The sequence below is a fragment of the Oryctolagus cuniculus genome, chromosome 13 (genome assembly GCF_964237555.1).
Source record: "Oryctolagus cuniculus chromosome 13, mOryCun1.1, whole genome shotgun sequence".
NCBI classification, from domain to species: domain Eukaryota; kingdom Metazoa; phylum Chordata; class Mammalia; order Lagomorpha; family Leporidae; genus Oryctolagus; species Oryctolagus cuniculus.
Window position 1 is genome coordinate 74568119 of NC_091444.1, and position 6745 is coordinate 74574863.

A 6745-nucleotide genomic window follows, 5' to 3' on the forward strand; every position below is an offset into this window, starting at 1 on the left:
GTGGCAATGTAGGGAGTAAACCAGTGGATGGAAGACCGTTATCTTTCTCTCCCTCTCATTGTCTATAACTCTGCCTCTCAAATAAGTAAATCTTAAAAAAAAAAAAACTGATTTCAATGTGCATTGCTATTTTCATTCCCATAGGTCAAAGAAAAATTAAAATTCTCCAGATAGATGGAGGTCAAAGGATAATGTTCCCTTGACAAACCCCAGCTTCATTTTGTTTAAGAAAAAAAAAAATTAACCAAACTCACTTCCTCCGTCCCCTCTCCCCTCCCCCTGCAAAAAAATAAAGAAATCCTAAAAACTGTATCATTTCTGTGAATTCACAGGAAATAACTAAAGGCAGAAACTATGCCCTGTTCGCATTAGTCCTAGTTCATAAATCTGTTTTAAGTATATTCACCTCCTCACCTTGACCCCTAAACACACACAAACACAATGGCAACTCTGCAGGAAGGCTCCTGTTCGTTTATACAACTCCCAGCACCACAAGACAATAGAGAGGCATCTGACCGGCTCTGAGGGAGCAGAAATGTGAGGGCAAGGAAGAATACCAGTCCCATTTGTCTTTTAAATATCAAGATTATTTGTCTTTAAAATACCAAGAGTATTTTGAGCAGCCATATTCAGATATGAGTGTGCCCATGAGTACCTCTGAGCCCCTTTTATGTGGAAACAAGAACAACTTGATTAAACATGGCTAATCAAAAACCATCAAAGCAAGAAGCACACAAAACACAAGACAAGAATGGACTAGAGAGTTTAAGTTTCAAAAATAAAAATATTCAGGCTAGACACTTGGGGAAATTGTTTTTGTGGCGCAAGATATACATACTGCATGCATTCATGCATGTATAAGGTATAAGCAAATTATGGAGTTTTTTATTAGATGATTAAATGAAATGCTTGAAAACTGAAACAGATCACTTTAAATTTCATTTTTTTGTTATATTTTTTAATCTTAACTGACAATACAAGAAACATCCCTCATGAAACAAATCTGATATTCGAGAATTTCTCTATCAAATTCAAACGGAGTATAATGACTTAACTGCTTGAAAAACTGTATATTATGATCCTGTTGGTATAATTTACTTCTAGGCATCTTTTGATCTTATCGTTTGTCCAGGTTTATAATATTTATATTCTGTTCTGCTGTAGTCATTCCCCAAACTGCAGAGAGATATCTGAAAAATGTTCATTCAACATCAGTACTGCTTAATTATAAGGATGGTTGGATTTGTGGTAATTGTTTTTTACATTGAAAAACCACTACTTGGGGTTTAATTTTTTTTATTTTAAAGGTAACAGGGAGCGGGGGAGAGAAAGAGAGAAATCATTCATCTGCTAGTTCACTCCCAAAATGATTAGAATAGTACCATATTTGGGGCTGAGCCAGATCAAAACCAGGAGCCAGGAACTGCATACGGATCTCCCAAGCACTTGGCAGTGACCCAAGTACTTATGCCATCACCTGTTCCTTTCCAGAGTGCATTAGCAGGAATTGGATTGGAAACAAGGTGAGACTGGACTTCAGGCATTCCCATAACGGTTGCAGACATTGCAAGTACTGATTTAACTTTCTGTGCTGCAAACTCTACTGTGTATTTGTTTTTTAGGGTTATTTTGGGAAAAATAATTGAACAAATATTTACCTTTAAAAACAGGTAATATTTTAAAAAAATAAAAGATTAACATCTTAATAGTAAGTTTTTTTTTAGAGAGAGATTTATTTATTTGCAACTCAGTTACACAGAGGAGAGGGAGAAAGAGGAGAGGCAGAGAGAGAGGTCTTCCATCTGCTGGTTCACTCCCCCAGAAGGCTACAATGGCTGGAGCTGCATCAATCTGAAGCCAGGAGCTTCTTCCAGGTTTCCCATGTGGGTACAGGGGCCCAAGGACTTGGGCCATCTTCTTCTGCTTCCCCAGGCCATAGCAGAGAGCTGGATCGGAAGTGGAGCAGCCAGGACTCGAACTGGCACCCATATGGGATGCTGGCACTGCAGGCAGCAGCTTTACCCACTAAGCCACAGCGCTGGCCCCAGCAAGTTCTAACAGAAGTATTTATAATTAGGAATAAGAAGGGCTAGTCTAATCTACTCCTGTATCTGCATATGTTATAATACAGGTAAGCACAGATGAATACAGATACTCTGGAGGAGCAACTAATCCAGTCTTGAGTAACCAGAAGTGTTAACAATGACTTCTACAGACTGAAAGAAGAAGTTTTCTGGATAGAAACTGAAAAGGGGAGATGTGTAAGAAAAGTTGTACCACTCAAGGGAAGTGAATAGGCAAAGAACAAGAAGCGAGAGAACATGAGGAATTCACGGAACTGAATAGTTCAGTAGAACTGGAGTGAAGAAGGCTACGATGACTCAGAACAGTAAGAAAAGAAAAGAGATGGACCCTGATGTCATGAAGTTTCCAGTCTGGTGAATGATGCAAGTCAGTGGACAAGTATGAGCCATGTGATAAAAACTCTGGTAGGAAAAACAGCAGGTGCTTAAAGGATACATAAAAAGGTCTCCTAACCCAAGCTTCCTGGAAGAAGTGACATTTTAGTGAACCTTAAGAACCAGTAGGAATTAGTAAGAGAAAAGAAAAAAGAACTCTGGGCAAAAAGAACAGGACATAAGACCAGAGGAGAGCAATAAACCATGAGCATGACCGAGGTATCACATGCCTGCTTCCTGTAAAACAGTGGTCCAGCCCTGGGCCCAGAGTTCCTCTTTTTAGGCTAAATTCTCTCCCACTTCTTAGTGCACTTTCAAGTTTAGCTAAAGCAGGCTTTCCTATCCTTCTTATTGGGATTCTCTTTTCCTCTTTGACCTAGAAAATTGATAAGAATCTATCTTGATTGCTTTTTGAATGAGACCGATACATGCATTCACCATGACCCAACCTCATTCCTTCAGTGTTCAAGTGTGGTATGCAAACTGGCACCCCAACAGGAAATTCATTATAGCCTTCCCATATCCTGCTGTGTATGTCCTACTTCTCACCTTCTCTAGACCAAACTGCAAGTTATTTGAGGACATGAAATTTTCTTATTCATAGGGTCTTGACCCTCTGTGTTCTATTTAAATATCGCTTGGAGTTCAAGAGTGAGGCAAATAAAATGATCAAATATATCTACTTTTTAGTGGAAGGAATTTGTCTTTCTGATATTAATATTTACAGGTATTAATCACATTTATTTCAACTCTATTTTAGAACATAAATAATATTGTGGGAAATGTGCTTCATTAATGTGAATGAAGTCATAAATGCGGTAACAGCACTGTGCCTTACAATCACATATTTTCCTCTTGAATAAAATGAGTGTGTTTTACTGATCTTCATTCCAATGTTGTGGAAACATAACCAGGCAGACTCTTGAGGCAAATCTGAACTTCTTGGTTTTAGCCAATGGTAACATGCTGCATGATCTAGAATCACACACCTCATTATATTTGGAGAAAATATGATTTGATTGCCAGGAATAGTCTAACCTAAGGCATTTATCACTCACGGGGACAAGGAAAGTAAATTCTCTTAAAATTATGCCATCTAAAAGGGTATGTGTTATTTCAACATTAATTTAATAATAAGCTATCCACAGTAATTACCTCTTTGGTTCTGCTAAGTGTCTTTCCTTGTCTAGACTTGGGTCAATGATTACATTGACTTTGCTGGAAAAAAAAAAAAACTACTCAGTGTAGAATGAAGGACAAGTGAAAGGAAGAGACCAAGACTTTCTCAACAGCTTTATCAGAAAAAGGATCAACTCAGGAGTTGACATTAGGAACATGTTGCATCCTTTGGAAAAGCTAAAAGAGTAGCACTGCACGTTTATTTAGAACTGTGTACTTACCAAAGGGTTTTCATACACACTATTTCATTCGATTAACTCATTGAGATGCCAGATGGAATCCAATTAACCCTCTGGCCATGTACATCTCACAGCTTTTATGTTCTGCTTATGAACGAAAGAGCCTCCGTGAGTCTTTCTGACTTAACAGGGAAAAGAACTGGCAAATGAAAAACGTAAAACCAATCTCCTGCCAATTTCTCTTTAAAGACATCACTTCCTGCAGTTGTCATTGCAAAATACCATAAATAGGCCATTCAACCCAATTATTCAGCCCTTAGGATAAAGATATGTATTACTGATAAACTAGTGCATTATAACTTTGATGACTACAGGTACTTGAGTTAGTCAGAAAGTGCATGAAATCTTTCCTCCACCAATGAGTTTAACGTTTACTGAACTAAATCTTTATTAGATTGTATTATGTGGTAGATACAGCAGATCACAGAGAATGTTCCAAATATTAAGAAGTAAAGAATAAATGGCTCTCTGGTGTTCAATGTTACTAAACATCTATGTATCTTCAAAGATATGAAACCACTTAGATACAAACTAAGAGTTTAGAAGAAGTTTCCTAGATAATATTTTTCTCTAGAAGTACTTCTTTACTTTCAATGTGAAATGGAAAATACTACAGAAAGTAATGAAACAAAGAATGCCCAGGTCAATTATTCACATTATGAAAGAACGCCATTTGACTTACTTCGCATTGGCAGAGCAGTTCTTCATCAGTGATGTAAAAACTGGGTCCCCAAACCTGGCTCCAGATGTTGAGCCCAGCCTTAAGATCTAATCTAGTGGGAAGTTTATCATTCAAATCCTGTACTGAGCATGGGCATGAAACCACGGATAGGTGGCACAGTTGAAATAGTCTTTTAAAATAGAAACAGAAGTAGTGAACGTCAAGCCCCATGGCACTTGGGCAATCTTCAGGTGCACCAAACCCCTCCCCTGGGTGTGAGCATCAGCTTGTTCCTTCCTGAGGCATCTCTTTGTCTTCAGCTCATCTTTCACCAGTCGCTGTCAGTGAAACATCACAATGTCAGATTGGGAAAACAATTTAGATGGAGTTAGGGAAATGAAAAAAAGGTTTTGGTCATGGAAATCCCCAACACTTTAAAGCAATATTTTATTCATGTTTGGAAAATACCACTTTGTTGCTGTTTCTATTTTAATCTAGTTCAGTATTTCCTGTTTTAACTCAAAAACCAAATGCATGACAAACCAGGAGTGTCTTGAGCCCTTTCGAGATAACCACTAATTAACCAAATCCCTACCCATGCCAAATTTTATGCAAAATTTTAAAAGGTGCACACATATAAGTTGCATTAGGTAATCAAACTCAGAATTTCTAATATACCTAGTATGAAAATCAACGAAAGACATCACGGTGCTTTCTGTAATGGTCATCCGTATGTACGTAATCAATAAAGTAGATGAATATATCGGAGATTATTTTATTAATTATAATGTAAGAGAAAATGAAGTGTCTTCTTCTGATATACCTGATTTTTCTTTTAGTATTTCTTTCTATTCCCCTGAGTGCAATGGGAAGAAATGCTGACCAGAGTTGAGTTAGTGGAGCTGAAATTGTATTTTAGCCCTTGCTGTAACTTTGAAATAATAGTAGTCATAGGATTAGAGAAATTTAGAAATAAAAGGAAACTGCATTCAATATTCATTCAGTAGGTGCCTATTCTGGGTGAGGCATTAATCTGACCCCATTTTATAAATGCATGAAGTGATCTGTAGACTTCATGGCTGGTCCATGGTCACTCAAACAGTGGCTATCACAGCCACAACTTTTAAATCCAAGAGAGTCTCTTTCCACTTGAGTCAACAGATGCCTAACCACATCACATGCTGAGTCAATGTGCCAAAGAGACCAAAAATCATCTTCATTCAATATACCATTTGATCCTTACATGGAGAATATTCATAAAAAAGTGAACAAACTATGAGAAACAGTGACTTGATTAGCTCTTGTCCTGACGGTTGATGTACAATGTAATACTTTATCCATTTTAGTATTTTTTTTTTGTTCTAGTACCATTGGTTGAACTCTGTAATTAACACACAATTATTCTTAGGTGTTTAAATTTCAGCTGAAAAGTGACCCCTGTTAGGAATTTGGAAAACATTATGCTGAGTGTAATAAGCCAATCCCAAAGGGACAAATACCACTTGTTCTCCTTGATAGGTGACAACTAACTGAGCACCAAAAAGGAAACCTGTTAAAGTGAAATGAACACTAGGAGAAACGGTGACTTGATCAGCCCTCACCCTGACTGTTGATGAGCAACTTGATATGTTATCCCTCTTAGTATTTTTTTTGTTTGTTCTACTTAATACTTTTGGTTGAATACTGTAATCAATACACAATTCTTCTTAAGTGCTGAAACTTAACTGTGGGGAGCAACTCGGACTAGACTAAGTTACTGGAATTAAGACTTAGTCTATGCATCTGCTCTCCCACAATATGGCGCTGGGAGAGGAGTAAACAGCTTCTACACAGCTGCCTCTCACCAACTTGACAAGCTGCAGGAGCTGCTCCTGATTGGAGGAGAGCAGTGTGCTCGGCGTGTGGGTAGCAGAGTTGGGATTGGTGGAAGAGGACTATAAAGGAGGAGAGAGACAACATGCACCAGGAACACCTGAGGAACATCTGAGCAGCCCCCGAGAGAGCCGGCCGGCGGTGTGCCGCTCCCCTGCGGAAGTGGGGAAAGTGGTGGGGGGCCCGCCCCTCCATGGAGGTGGAGGGACGGCAGCCAACCCGGGAAGAACCAACAGCAAACCCGGGAAGGGCCGAGCAGACAAAAGAACAGCGCAGGGTCCTGTGTCGTTCCTCCACAAAGAGGGGGAGCAACACTTAACTGAAAAGTGATCGCT